Consider the following 16,110-nt stretch of genomic DNA (forward strand, 5'->3'; position numbering starts at 1 on the left):
GAAAATAGTAAGGCATATATAAAAATAACTAATTTTCACATGCTTTTGGGCGGAGGACCCGCCTTCAAGCAATGCCTAAAATATGATCACTTTTCTCCCCTTTCTCTTCTCTTTTTCTCCTTCTTTCTACTTTCTCTTCTCTTCTCTCCTTTCCTCTTTTTTGGTGGGAGGAGGGGCGGGCCCACAACCCCCCTGAACCGCGCCTGCCCACAGGGATCGCATAATAGGCCTATGATGATATAGTTGTTTAATGTTGGCCTGTTTTCAATGGCTTTCTTATTGTTCAAAATAACAGATATTTTCATATCTGTAAGAAAACATAATATCCCAGCAAACACAATAATGTTCTTGAAACCTTTAGGCTGTTGTAAATAATTTAGATAACATTTTAATGTCGGAATATATAAAGGTCATGAAAACGTTTTTAAAACGTTATTGTACAGTTTGTCAATAGTAAAATAACATTTTGTTAAAATGGTTTGCATCACGTAAAATGTTTTCTGAATGTTATTAAACATATAACCTGACATTTAAACGTTTTCTGTAAAACGTTGTGTGTTATTAAAACGTGTTTATGCCCTTTATATAACCTGACGTTTAAACGTTTTCTGTAAAACGTTGTGTGTTTGCGGGACTATACCGGTAGCAACTTTACAGTTCACAGCTTTATACTAGTGTCCGTTTGCAATTGCTATATAGCGCCACCAATAAATACAACGAGCCGTGTATCAATGCTACTGCTAGCTTCCACCTGGCTGACTCAAAAAAAAATCAGTAAAGCAAAAAATAGCTGAGCTCGGGGCTCCAGGCTGAGCTACATTTTAGCAAATCATTTTAATGTATTTTTTATGTTTCTTAAATTCGTTTAATTTCTTTAATTCCTAAATTCAAAGGCATTTTTTTCGATCAGAAATAACAGGCCTGAGAAATAAACGATAAAAAGTGATTTACATAAAAAGACTCATAGCCGCACTTATCATGCTCACATAATATTTTTCTGGGAAATATTCCCGATGGTAAAATGATGATAGGGCTAAATAAAGTAGGCCTAAGTATCAGCATTCATGTCATTTTCGTCAGATTCATATAAGAGAATCGCTAAAAAATGTACAACCTTATAAAGGCCCATTCAGTGATTTGCACATCCGGACGATCGTAAAAAGCATCAAAATTCAGATGTGTACCTTTATCATTTTCATAAAGGTTTATCCAAAAGCCGTGATTTGATACAAAAATAACTAGGCATTTACCATGTTTACATAGTGAATCTGTAATTTATATACTGATAGTATATGTATTTGAATGGAGCTTCAACCATAGATTTTAATATCTAAATTCGCCAATACTGCTGTGTTCTTGGTTTTTTGCTAGATTTTTTATTTCAAAAATACCAAATGACAATGATGACTTACCCTTAAACATTTTCTATTTTTTTGCCTTTTTTTTTTTTTTTTTTTTGCACTTGCGGAAGTTGCGTTGGGATCACTGAATGGGACTTTAAGGAAGAAAAACTGAAGCAACCTTCGGCAATCTGCTTTTTCATCAAACGATCGACCGCCCATGCATCTTATTTTCCCCTTGAACGTGTACCTTTGGGTACATGCTGATTTTCTAAACCAAAATGGCTACAGGCTATTGCCAAATTTTGACCTCCCGCATATTACACACGTGCTTTATCTATCACTAAATGTAACCAAAATTGTTTAAGGAGTCAGACTTGAACTTGGCTTTGGCTACAAAAAAAATAATATGCTAAGGACGTTTCTCAGTTATTTTGATATTTCTGTTCTCTTTTGTCAATGTCAAGACTCAAACGAGTAATATTGATATTAGCAAACAATAAAAATGACGATAAACATGCATACATGTAGGGCTACATTCACAACTTATAGTAGGCCTATCATCGATGTTATATCCGGAAGCATGTCTATAGCAATGGGCATTTTCAAACCTGAATTTTTGCCATAGGTAATATTGTAGGCCTACACATGTTCCAGCTTGTACTGCATGGATTCAGTCAAATTAATTGTATTTTCAGGACAACGGAGCATCCCTCCAAAACACCGGGCCAAAACACCAGAGAAGCGATGAGCTCGCACGGCACTTTAAAAAGATGAGGGAAGAATCATAGACTGTAAAAAGACAGTTTATGGAAAACGGGGCAGTGCATTACTGAAAATTGGTGAGTGACGGAGAATGTGCGGCCACATTGACCGCGGGAGCCGCTCCACTCAATATACCCCGATGTTTCTTGTTTTGTTATCAAGTAATGACCCGCTTTTAAAATAGTTTTGAACAGAATGAATCCCCATTTTTGTTCTTAAAATTTACCAAAATTTGTTTTTGCCAAAATGTTTGCTCATCCGGCAGTTGTCAGCACTGTTAAGGATATGGGGCCAAAATTGTACAGATCTGACCAACATTTATAGGGGTTTCTCTCCAAAAGTGGCGTAAAATCACTCACCGAAAAAACCCTGTTTTTTAATCGCTACCCCGGCCCCCCCGACCTGGACTCAACGTGAGACGGCCCTAAAGAAAGATTTTAATAGAAATGGCATGACTCATAAAAGAGGAAGGCTCACATAAGGGTCTAATGGAGGGGCCAAAAACAAATAATATCATTAGTTCAAATCAAGTCTGAGTTCAAGTATAAATGCATGTACCCAAGCACGTACTAAATTTTTGACACACCCTGTATAAACGATGACATTGTCGCAAGAGGGCTCCTATTTAAAGCGATTCTTCATATTAGTACGAGAATCCCCATCTGAATGTGCTGCAGTAGTTAGCCACGTGAAATAAAAGTTTTGTGTATGAATCACTCGAGTTAAAATCCGATCACATTCACTGAGCATCTCAAGGCACTGCAAAGAGTGTATGGAGTAAATGGTCTGAGGCACTGGAGGTAAGCCGAAAGGGTATTCATTTTTGGATCCATTATTTCATTGTTTGAAGGCGGTCAGTGTAAAGGACTTGCTTATATTCATGATATACATCCCATTGAAGACTCTTTGAATCACGTTCAAGGGCATCTATTGAACTACATGATGTTGTTTGGACTTGATGTTGACTTTGCAAATTGGTGGTAGTGGTGTAGCATTGGGATCGTAGGCCAGTGCCGGTGGACCTTGCTCGCATCATCAACCGACATTCAGCGTGCCTAGTAGCTGGTGGCCAAACCTGAGGCCATACAAAACACTTTTCTTGTGCACCGTGTGTATTATTATTTGCTTCAAAAACTGAATCAAGGACAGCTCCGGTGTTGTTGTGAATTGTTCGGATCTTGGAACATTACAGAAGATTTTGTTGACCTATTGTTTTGAGAGAACTTGCCCAACTCGGAGAAATTATCATTGGAATATATCGGCGTCCACGTGCAGTCTTTGGAATTAGTCAAGTTGCCAGGGCTTCTTGTACACCACATGCGAAACATTGTGTCGGTATGTATGATGCTTGGACTTTTACCAGTAGAGCGTACTTTATTCTACATGTTCTATGGATGTAAACAATAAGTTCTATAACTTATAATACTTCAATGGACATGATGGAGGAATAATATGTTTATCATACAATATATCATAATGAGAGAAAAGGGGAACCTCAAGAGGAGTTTATGGCAAGCAATGGGGCCCTTAAAGGGGCCATGATAAGGGGCCACTTCACTAAACTTTACAAAGCTTCGCAAGTCTCGAAATTATTTGTAACATTCGACGAGTCGTAAGTTCTATTTCACTAAACTTACGAATGGTACCCTTCATTAGGGATTTAATACAGGGACCCTTTGCAAAGTTATTATACATCTAGAACATTTATTGGGTATATTGTATAACTTTACGAATGGACACTTTGAGTTTAAAATGGTTAAAAGTTTAGTGAAATGGATTTCTGAGACTAACATGTCAGCAGAAATGGGTTTTATTCCTGGGTTTTGGTAACATGTTGTCAAAACAATGGAAAATGGAGGTTTATTGGGCAATGTGTTGTTTAAAGCACGCTCATATGTTATTGTAGACTATGTTTTTTTGGGGGAGTATGCATGTTTGCAAGATAAAACATTGTGCCTTTTGGAAAAGTCTGTACTTTTACCAGCTCAACTTTTTCAATCTGTTTAGAACATTTTCACTTTTTTAATAGTAAAAAATGTTCTAAACAGATCAAAAAAGAATGGACCTTGTTTTTTCAATCATAAGGACCTTTGGTCTGATAGGCTATGCATGCACAGTAGTTTTGCTTTGTATTAAGATTTTTATAAAGTTTTAAATTAAAAAGACAAGTTTACTTATGACGTCCTGTCAACCACACCAAAAATGCCATACTGCGCAGGTCAGAATTCAGCAACCAATCACGCAGCACACCTTTGCCTTGATCATGTTGATGTCAGACGCAAACTAGTGTTTTTAAATTTAATTCTGTCTTCAAATTTAAATAAATAAGAATTGCCAGACACCCCTAAATCTGATTCTCCTAGGGTGCACTAGGATCCACAACATGCTCATCTATCAAGGTACAGTTCTTTAACCCCAATACATTTGCACATTCATTGAATGACCTTTGAAGATTTGGGTACAAAAACTCATACTCTGCAACTTGAGGTCAAATTTTGCACTATGATTATGTAAGGCCAAGTAAAATAAAATACAAGTTTCTCGTCCCCGCCCGCCTCCTTTTTGGCCGCCGCCTCCTTTTATTTACTATTTACTATCAAAAAAAAAAAAAAAAAAAAAAATCGATTTTTATTTTTTTTATTTTTATTTTTTTTAAAGTTATTAACTGTTTTTCCTACCCTTGCACAAACTCTAACCAACCCCAAACCTTACTTTAGTATACAAACCCACCCAAGCCCAACTAGCTAAACACCCTTGCCCCAACCTCAAAGGGAATTAGGGGTGAAATTGATTTCACCCCAAAATCTGACTTATATTTAGCTTTTAAACTTCGTAAATCCATGAATATATAAAGTTTTAATTACTTTATTTAGCCTCATCTCATCAAAATAGCAATTTTTATGGCTAATTATAGGAAGGAGAGACCTTTCACACAATTTTGGAAATTAAAAAAAAGTTCTAAAAATACCCAAAAAATACATTCAAGTGCAAAAGCTTTTTTCTTCTGGGTAAGAATTTTTTTCTTACATGCAACAGCTTTTTTATTGCAGGTTAGAAATTTGATAAATAGGTCCATGCATGCATTTTGTATATGATGACCTATTTATCAAATTTCTAACCTGCAAGAAAAAGGTTGTTGCATGTAAGAAAAAAATTCTTACCCAGAAGAAAAAAGCTTTTGCACTTGAATGTATTTCTTTGGTATTTTTAGAATTTTAGAAAAAATTTAAATTTCCAAAATTATGTGAAAGGTTTCTCTTTTATTTTGTTAGCGATAAAAATAACAATTTTGATGAATTGAGGCAAAAGTAAAGTAATTAAAACGTTAACATGTTCATAATGCATTTTAAAACATTAAATATAGGTCCAATTTTCAGGTGAAATCAATTTCTCCCCTAATTCCCTTTTGGGTGTAAGGGCAAGGGTTTTGGATTAGGTTAAAGGTTAGTTGGACTTGGGTGGGTGTATATTTGGGGGTGGGTTAGAGATTGTGTAAGGGTAGGAAAACATTTAAAAATATGTTTAGAAATTTAGAAAAAATGTTCGGTATCGGTTTCGGTATTGATTTCAAACCGATATAAACCAGGAAATTGGGTATATCGAATATGCCTATTGTCAAGCTGAACAAATGTACATTTTCACTGTTTCTGAATTTTGAAACATGTTTAGAAAGTGGACTAAAAATGATACAAATGACAAATCATTTGTTTTGTCATACATTGCATCAGTATACTCAAATAGCACAATATCGGTGATTAAATATACATTGAACAGCCATATTTAGCATGGCGGCCATCTTGGAAAAAATAGCAAAAAATTGAAAAATAGTAAATAGTAAAGCCCTGCCTCCTGCTTTTTTGAAAAAGTCCGGACGAGAAACTTGTTTCTTTTTTTACTTGGCCTAATTGAGGTTATTGGACTATGCTATTGGGATGAGGCTCTTGTGGTCCATAGTGGTGGTAATCAATCACAATGGTTAGTATGGAATCCTAAAACTCCAAATATAAATATAGATACTGATCTTACCCCATACAACACGTGCAGAGTGCCCTGCCCGGAAATTACCCTTTATAAGAGCGCACTGACTAAAAGTATATGGGGAAGGCGTGGAAGAAGTACAATAAAACTCAAAATGGAAATGTTTGACAAAGGCTCTAACTCTGTATTTGCAGAGTATCACAATTTGACAACTCTGGAGTGATTTTCCATATTTAGGTTGTCTCAAGCAATAATTGAATGGGTATAGCAACAAGAAATGGGAGAAAGCAGTCAGATGGACAAACACACTTGGCAGTGGGCAGCTGCCATCTTACACCCTATTTCCTTGTTTAGTGCACGGAAAACACTCAAACCCAGTGGCCGGCCACTACTGCTTTAATTAAATCTTCAAGACTTCTATGTATTATTGTGAAATTTGTATGTAAGTACGCCATGTAAGGGCACAATCCTATTAGGGTGATTAAGAGCTCACCGCAGATTAATTTAATCAAATCGACCCTAATCAGCATGTATACATGGCAATACTCGGTATCTTTTTCAGCGACCTGAAAATTGAATTCTTGTAAAAAGTAAGATTGCATGCTTTGACAAGAGTGATTCATGCATTTATTGGATCCTCCATCCCTGTGATCCAATTAACAAAATGGGGAGCGATAGATAGTAGCAAGGTGAATCAGTTTTATCTATATTGATACTTGGGAAGAATCAGTCGGCTAAATAAAATGCTTTGACCATGTAGAAAGAGGTGACCGTTAATTAAGTAGCAAGTTCTTGGGTTGGTTTTAGGCTATAGTATAAAAATAATTAATTTGTCAAACAATAACAATCAGAACAATAATAAATATTGTCAGTTAGAAATGAACCTCAGTAACTAAAATTTATACTACATTTGGAATAGGGTCTATATGCATAGGAGGGGGGGGTGCCTGGGGGTGCAGGGGTAACAAACAAAATGTCCAGGTGGAGCAAAATTGCTAGGTTTTCCCTCTGATATTTTTAATTTTATAGCATGTAGACCCTACCTACTACAATACAAATCAAATCCGTGCAATAAGCAGTGGCAGCAACAGCTTGTTTGTGTGTTTTTGGCAGGGGGGGGGGGGGTAAAAATCTAATAATTTGCTGAAAATTGGTCAGTTGGTCATTTTGGCCTTAAAAAGTGGAATTTCCCCAATTCAATTTTGACTGTAAGCCCAATATTTGGTGGAATAACTGGAATTACCCCTTACCCCTACCAGATGAGTACCAGCACACTGTGAACCCAAGATGCACACTGTGATAATTTCAATTTCAAAAGTTGCAAATGTGCAACTTTACCCCCTTTTCCTCTTGGGGGTTAAGTCACTGTGCCTGTCAGTATGACAAAAGGTGAAAGACAAAATGGAAAATTTGTAGTAGTGATTCAGGTCTTCATGGAGTTTGTTTAATTTCAACCTATAGCAGGCAAACCCACATCACCGTACCTCAGCCCATCTTTGTACTCTGAATGGGGGTTGAACCTCAGTCACCCTCCCTCCCACCCGTCATCCCATTCACACATCAAAGGTGTCACACAGATGGACAAGGTGTCCCAACAACCAGGCTCACCAGACAAGTTTCTAGTATTGATTACGTTGAATCATTTTCACTCCTGACTGATTTTAATCCAATCACTGTCACATCCTTACTAATATTGCATTTGAAACTCTAAAAATCATGTACTGAAAATAAATAGATATTGTTGGGAGCAATCAAGCAGCTATAATGTACAGATATGACCCAATTCTGAATTTGATACTACCATTAGAGCAATGACTAATCAAATAAGCTTTTATTTTAGGAGACTTGAGATGGAAATAATCTGTACAATTAAATTTACACCAAGATAATGCAAATGCAATAAATGTTCATTCTGATATGCTGTACATACCTCACCTCACCTCACCTCACCTAGGCTGTTTCATCCTCTGTAGTATGAAGCCCTCTTCAAGAATCTTCCATTTCTGTCTGTCTTGCGCATCCCTTGCCCATGTGGTGCCTCTATATGCTGTTAAGTCGTCTCGCCATCTTCGTCTTTGCCTTCCTCTTCTACGCTTTCCTGTTCTTGGTTGCCACTCGGTGACTCTTTTTGTCCATCTGTTGTCGTTTTTTCTTGCAACATGTCCCGCCCATCTCCATTTTGCTTCCCCATTTTGCTGTACATACCATATCCTCCTAATTAGCTCCCCATTCTTAATAAGCATCCCCTAAGGACTGTTTCAAGTGACAAATGTTTATTAAAGCGCTGCATTTTCAATACAAATGATATAAACTTTGTACAACTCAATTTCAAATGGCTAAATTACAAAATTACCATCAAAACAATCTATTGTTTATGATTATTTTGACATCAGATGTACATGTTTAAATAAAATGAAGGTGTAAATTATATGGGTTTTAGATTTCATAAGTTTTTGATCAAGTTTGCAATTTGTCAAGTTATTTGCTTCTAAACATGCTAAATCTACATTGCTGACCTGCTTAAGCAATGAACTCAGGTGTTCAGGTTCATTAGTTAATTAATTACTAGTAGAAAAGTTGAAGTGAAATATCATTTTGATACAAATGTAATGGGTACTAATGGTAGGATTATTTGGCCTTTGGAATTGCAAATTATGATACATCATTCATTGGTAAAATCAGTATTGTTCCTGAATTTAATTTAGAAAAGTTAAATGGTCTGCCATACCTAGTGTAAAAAGTAACCAAACAAAGAATACATTGTAATTCAGCAAATGCTATCCAACACTGTAAGCAGTGTCATTAACCTTTACATTACACACTCCTGACTAAATATTAGTATTTAGGCAAAGCTCTTTATAAATCCAGATATCTGCAACTGATAAACAGATCTGTATGCAGTGCAGAAGGCTACAAGTGTATCAAATAAGAGAAACACTGAATAGCTCAGAGCAGTAATATTAAATTCGCTCTCCAATTTTCTTTTCCTTTCACCTTTTCCTTGGAGATAATCAGATGGTTGTGGCAGTTTAAGGTCCTGAAGGCTGCATGGCAGTTCAATGAAGCAGTACAAAAAAGGTTGTGTGCTCTTGTTTGTAGCAAAGTTCATAAAAACTTAACCAAATTGAATTGTGTATAATTTATGATTCAGGAAACAGTAAACAAGTTTGCAGGCTTTCTACAGGGTAATTTACCAAATGAACATAGCATCTGAGAATTGTCATCACTAATTTATAGAAAGAGGTGGAATAAGGGTAGTGATCATTCACTGTACAAGAAAGGTAAATTGCGATTATCAGGGACTAAGGGGGATGGAAGGGGTATATTTTGTCCTGATAAAAGGTTTCAGTACCACTGAGTGGGTACCAGTGTCCCTCTCCAAAATACCATCCCATTTTCATCAATGGTGAGTTAACACGCTTTGTTTGCATAATTTTGCCGCCATTGGCAGTTACTCAGAAACTGAAAAGATGGTTTTGTTTGCTTGTAGGTGATAATCTAGTGTGCTATGTTATCAGTAAACACAAATACCTAGATACTGGATCATGTTGCTTGTTGATAAGAGGCCAAAATAATTGGGAATGGACGAAAAACGGATCTGTTCAAATGGCTAGACCTGAAACCCACAGCAGCTGATAGGTGTATCCCATCATGCTCTGCAGTACCATAGTAGAACTGCACATGCCATAGAAAGTGTACACAAAATCCCTCACTTCAACTTTCAATAATTACTCGCTTATATCAGGGGAGCTTAGACTTTTGTTTGAAAAAATCTGAAGTATTGTGAAACTATCCATAGCTCTCAATATCTAAGCGGCTCTTGATATTTTGTATACATTTGCTATGGAGCAAGCAGATAGACTGCAATGCATGATGGGATACTCCCTTTAGCTGCTGTAGGTTAAACCTGTGAAGACAAAGTACATAGGCCTGTGCCCTGCGTATCATATATTTTTCTTAAAATTTCTTCTGCATTAAATGCATCATATCCATATCACAAACTTACACAATTTTTGGATGGATGATTTTAACATATCTTGATGTCTATCCACAGAGAGATCTATAATATATCTATAATAGGCCTATATTTTAATAACTGCAATTATTAAAGGTAATGTCTATAATAAATGGAGTGTGTAATAGACTTCTATCTTCATTTCACAGTCATGAGCCAATTCCTTAATAACGGGGAGGGGGCATATCATCATGCATGTTAAGTTGTTTATCTGCGTGCAGCGCATCATATGGCTCCAATCATCATCATCAATGAACTTGAATTGACTGTTGATTGGAGTATGTATCTGAGAGTCAATTGACATGGAAATTGAGGTATTCCTTAAGGCAGTTATCTATATAGGTCTGTGATGTAGAAAATATGAGCAATATTTCAGAAGAATATAATGTGAGAGATGCATCAGTTTCATGTTTTCAATTTATAAATCTAGACCAAGTGGATGGATTGAGGAGCTGTAAAATGTGTTTGAAATTGTAGTTACCAAAAATGCACATAATTGGTTTCAAGGATTTTTACCTAAATTTGGTAATATTTTAGTATAGTCTTTTACTTTCAATCACATGTGATATTATAAGTGTAAGAATGCAGCAGAAGGAAGCAGATTTAGAAATATTATAAATAAGAACATTTTTTATCAGATTTTAATTTGTAAAATAATGAAATTCAATTTTGTGAACTACAGAGATGGAATTTTTTTTAAAATAATACGATAATTTCATCACTTGTACTTTTCTGTAAAGGTTGAAATTGAAAAAAAAAACAGTTTGGTTTGGTTCTATTTTCTGTTGAGAAAATTTTTCAAGCCATGTAGAAAATGATCAGTGGAAATGTTAAAATTCCATGTTAAAACTGAGTTTTCCCCTCTCTCAGTTTATTTTAAAAGTTAAGCTTAATAAAAACACTGACAACAAACATCATGGTGACCTTTAATGAACATAGTGCCCTTGTTTTAACTATCAAAACAAACCAGAAACAACTGAAGCATGGTCAACTGAATTGCTAATTGTGTTAGCTATGAATATTTAATGAAGAATCAACAGCTTACTTGAATTAGTTGAATACTAGTTTGCAAGTCTGGCAAGTAGGAACCAACTTTCCTTGGCCACATCATTGAACACTTTATATAAGATGGGGATGCATTTTTGATGTTCCAAGGGTAGAGAAGGGGAAAACAGGGGAAAAAGATCAGGCCATCTCTTGTAGGACTACATTTAGTACATAACTATACTGTAGTTTAAGTAGAAATTTGTATGCTACAGTTATTTTTGATGTTTCAAGCAACTACCACAAAAAGTACACAAATCGACTGCTGAGTGTTCATAGGGATGATATGGCAGCTATTGCTCTTACCCACTTCTGGCATTGAGCAGTTGAAATATACATCCCTTGGATTAGACTACTCCGTAGTCCACTTGCCCATTGTGCATACTCTGAATATTGTATTTAAGCTTAAAACTCTGATTTAATTAATGTGTGCACAATTGATAGATTTTCACATCTGATCTTTTCAGTCACCCTACTCCCTCTCTTTGTTAGCTTCCCAAGTAGACTACTGACTTTGCCTTGCGGTTAAGATTTTTAACACGGGACTCTATGGAGAGTTAGGCCAATTTCTGGCCTAACTAAAATTGGCCATGATGTAATGCATCTTTAAATGGATCTGCCTTGTGATTGGTCGCACATATCTCGCTATGGTTTAAATCTTCTGGGCCCGCGCCATTACCATTAACTACCGTACATAACTGTCTGTGGTATTTGCAGCGCTTTTGTGTTGACGCGAAAGTTAATCTCTCATCAAACATATAGCGCGTCTTGTACTATACCATGTTTAGTACTTGTGCTTAATGGACTGATAAACAAGTATGCTTGACAGTGTGTTTTCAGAGAGCAAAGTCCAGGGGGTAAAGTTCTGTTTACAATTCAAAGTCCATAGTCGAATTTTCGGGGTTCGCTATCAATAAACTGGTAGATTCCAAAATCAGAATTGTTCAGTATTATAAGTGAGCCATTATAATTGCAAGATAATGTTGCATTCAATTACTTTTATTGTCACTAATCATCTGATATTTTTAACTCTTTATGACCATTTTACTATTGAATACTTTAATTTTAATAAACATCAGTATAATTTTGAGTTCAACGAAATGGGTTCATCATGACTAATAATAACATATTTTAAATAAAATTCGACTATGGCATAGTCTACCCTTGGATCAGTTAGGAAGCTTAGAATTTTGAAATTGAAAACAAGGGAAACAGTTCACAAATTTTGACAAAGCGCAAAAAGGGAAAGATAGTCTCTTTTTGGATTTTAGCATAATTATAGTCCATTGTCTCGACATGCACGCGCAGCTTGTATTATTGTATGCAGCTTCTATGGCAAGGAGAGTAACGTTTAAGATAGTACAGGCTATTTTCACCCTTTGCATAGTTCCAGCATTTTGCTACCAAAATGAGGTTCTTGAACTACAAACGCATGCACATACAATGTGCATTTTTGTTTCTTGCACTTTCTAGCAACACGTCAGAAGGCGTTTGCAAAGCGTATGCGGTAATTAAAGCATGCGTTTGATGGTTTGACAGGCCTAAGCACACACAGCACACACTTTATGGGAAGAACCTCATTTTGATATAACTGTGCGATCGGCGAATATACCTAAAGTTGGATTTTTTTTAAAATCATCACAGATCTATGGCAAAAAGTTGATAAAACTTAATCTTGTTTTATAGGCCTAGTAAATTTAGGCAGTTTGATTTTGCTCTTTGTAATTATATATAAGGATAATGTTACATGGTGTTTCAGACAGCATGTCCAATCTTCTCAGGGAAATTGTTTTATAGCACTTTTTCATGATTTTCATTATCAAAAAAAGTAATTTTAGGTTTCATTTGCTATCTTCAGTAGATAGCAAAATTCCCTTGAAGTTAGAAATGGGATTTTAAATCAAGATTTTTATAACTCGACATTGACCATACAATGTATGTCATATACATGCTATCTTAAGTGTTATCTTCAGTAGATAACAGAGAAAGAATTAAAAAAACCAGAATATGTGACTAGAATCTATTAAAGAATTTAAGGATTTCTTTGAAACCTTTACAAAAAAAAGCCCGAAAAGGTAAAAAAAATGTTGATGGTATGACTAATCTTGCTAATTAATGTAGTTCAAATTGGATAAGTAACAGCACCTGGAAATGATGAGGAAATAATACACTACATTCCTTTTATCTTCATTTCCTTCCTCTAATTACCAAATGAGTTCAAGCTGCGTTTTTTTGCCAATCCTACCCACAAAATGGGATTTCATTCTGATGCATCCACCATCTCAATTCTATCTCGTCTTTGATCGCTGCATCCACAATCACTCAACGGTACTTGCCAATCATTGCCCACAGCCCAGAAGCGTAGACCATCAATCTGCATCTGTAGCGCTCCATTTCTTCTTGAGTTCACTAACAAAACTGTGTTATCTTGCAGGGGATGAATGAATGAGTAAACCCAGGGAGGTAAATGGGAAAACAAAAGTGATTTTGTCATTTGACAAATCCCTCTCTAATCCATCAGTTAGTTGATGGGGATTACTCATGGATATTAAATTCCGTTGGTCCTCCGTTGTTTGCCTCTAATGTTTCCACAATTTGTACTATATTCTGTTTGAAATCTGGTATAGGCACACTCTTGTGGAACATTTTAGAATTTAAGTCTTCAACAGAGGGAGTTTGTTTTTCAAATGGAATTGGCTAGGTATTATTTTGACACTCATACCCCCTCTGCACATGTATTATATGTACATGTATGGCTTTACCTCTCTTCCACAACTGGAGTGAGGCTCTCCCCTGTATGGCTTTTACCTATCTTTCAAAAGTGGGATGAGTTTTTCAAATTTAAGTTACCAAATTGTCCTAAAGCCTTTAGCTAAATTTTCCACAGGGATGATGGCTTTCAAATGGAATAGCCCAGTACAAGGTGTAGCAATCACTATTCGCAGACTGCCGGCCGAGCATCATGTTTAGGTATATCAGCAATGTATTTTTGATAGCAGACGACGTGCAAGCAAGAGACATCTGTCTCGTTGAATGATACCTATAAAAGATATGTGTGGTGTTGTTCTATCTGGTCATAAGAGGATTCCTGAGATGTATGATTTTATTTTTGATGACAGATTAAAGACGGCGACAGCGATACTTGTAAAAGTCACTTTCCAAGTCCTGGTTGTTTAAGGTTATGCACTAAACTGTGATGAATGAAAGTGATAGAGAAACTTAAAAACTATGAGCTACAAACTTGTTTTGTCAGATGTGCGGAGTACTGTTTTATTGTATGGTAAAATGTGTCGATGTAACATTTTTGATGTGGGCTATTGATTCAAATCTGAATTTGCTTGAACACACCAATCCACATTTCTAAAAAAAATCTGTCCCCTTTTCTGACCACTTAACAAGAACCTGAGGTGTTTTTTTTCTTGTATAGATGCAGATGTCCAGATAAATATTCTATTACAAAATGAGTAAAATTCTCGTTTTGTTAGTACTTATTTTACCTTATTTGAATAGATAGATCAATAAATATATATTCTGAACATGCATACATGTACAGGTACTTATTGATAAGTATGGCCAGGCAAAGCTATTGTGAATCAAGGAATAAAGAAGGTAAAAAAAGAAAACAAAGCAAACCATCGTATTGGTAGAACCTGCCCTGGCAATTCTACAAATTTAACTTATTAAAGGCAATTTACGCTTTTTCATGCCCCCTTTTGGTGGTAATTTCAGGGGTGTATCCAGAAACTGGCTGGTACTGGGGGACTTGGGGGCTGGGGGGAGGGCTAAGTGACTGAAATGTGCCCAAAATAGGCTGATTTTGCACAAAACTCTTGACCCTGCCCCTTGATTTTGTTCATTTTTGCAAATGGAAAACAAAAATGGCAGGTCCTCCAAATCAGGAACAGTGATGTGATGGTATATGGTATAATATACCTGGCATAGATTTGGAAGAGTAATTCAAATCTACATTGTACCGTTATTATGTTAAATTCTTGTGCACCCGCTGTCAGACTGATGATGTAATCTATAGATGGAGGTGCAAGCTGCGGCTCTATGATGAATACAGCATCATTTATGATAGTCACGATATTAAATAGGATTGACACAGTTGATTCAATTTTATGTTGAACCATTATGAGTAAGCTGATCATATCGCAAGTTCTTAAGGCATAATTCATTATACTGTGTAAAGGAATTCTGCGCAAAATAATTCCTCATTCTTGTATGAAAAGGAATGTGTCAGCCAGGTTCAAGTACATGTTGTTATTTTTCTCTCAGGTTACATGTTGTTTTTCCTTTTTCTCCCCCATTTAATAATTTATGAAAGGTTTGATCTTGTACATATTATTTGAAAAACGTTACTCTCTCTCTCTCTCCCTCTCTCCATATCTGACTCTCTTTCACTTGCATCACACACACACACCCCTACTCGTCACCCATACAAAGCGAGATTTATTACACACTGCAAAGCGAGGCTAAAAAAGACACATGCATTTAGACCGAGGAAATGTGCATTTCGCATTAGAAGTGAGGAGCCTGCTTATACACCCCCTATACCCCCCATACCCCCCTCACTACGTCAGAAGCATTATAAACAGCATCCTCGCTATGTTTTTGTTTTTTTCCTCGCTTTGCTCCTCGCTATTACAAAAACCTCGGTTTGATGGTATTTTGCTAAACACACAGCCTCACTTTGATAGTGCATTCGAACTCACCCCCACACACCCACACCAACCACTACATATTCCGGCTATCAAACAGGGACGTTGGGTAAAAACCCTTATACCAAGGATGTAACTTTTACTACCTCCGTCACACACATGGTCAGTCGCTGCACTGAACCATGGACCTTCATAGACATCTATGGGGTACATAGCATCAAATGCATTTTTAAGCTAAAATTAAAGTTATCAGCTAATTATATTGTTTGGTAATTAAGAATCAAATCATGTGTGTGTCCTCATTTGA

General features: G+C 36.2%; 1 protein-coding gene across 1 annotated transcript in view; it reads left to right on the forward strand.

Moving 5' to 3' along the window:
- The first annotated feature begins 2,869 nt into the window (after positions 1-2,869).
- Positions 2,870-16,110, forward strand: part of LOC140153247 (uncharacterized) — a 244,178-nt gene continuing 230,937 nt past the window's right edge. Inside the window, 1 exon segment of the mRNA XM_072175942.1 lies at positions 2,870-3,440. The gene's annotated coding sequence lies outside the window, so the exon portion shown is untranslated.

Source organism: Amphiura filiformis, chromosome 5 (assembly GCF_039555335.1).
Source record: "Amphiura filiformis chromosome 5, Afil_fr2py, whole genome shotgun sequence".
Classification (NCBI taxonomy): domain Eukaryota; kingdom Metazoa; phylum Echinodermata; class Ophiuroidea; order Amphilepidida; family Amphiuridae; genus Amphiura; species Amphiura filiformis.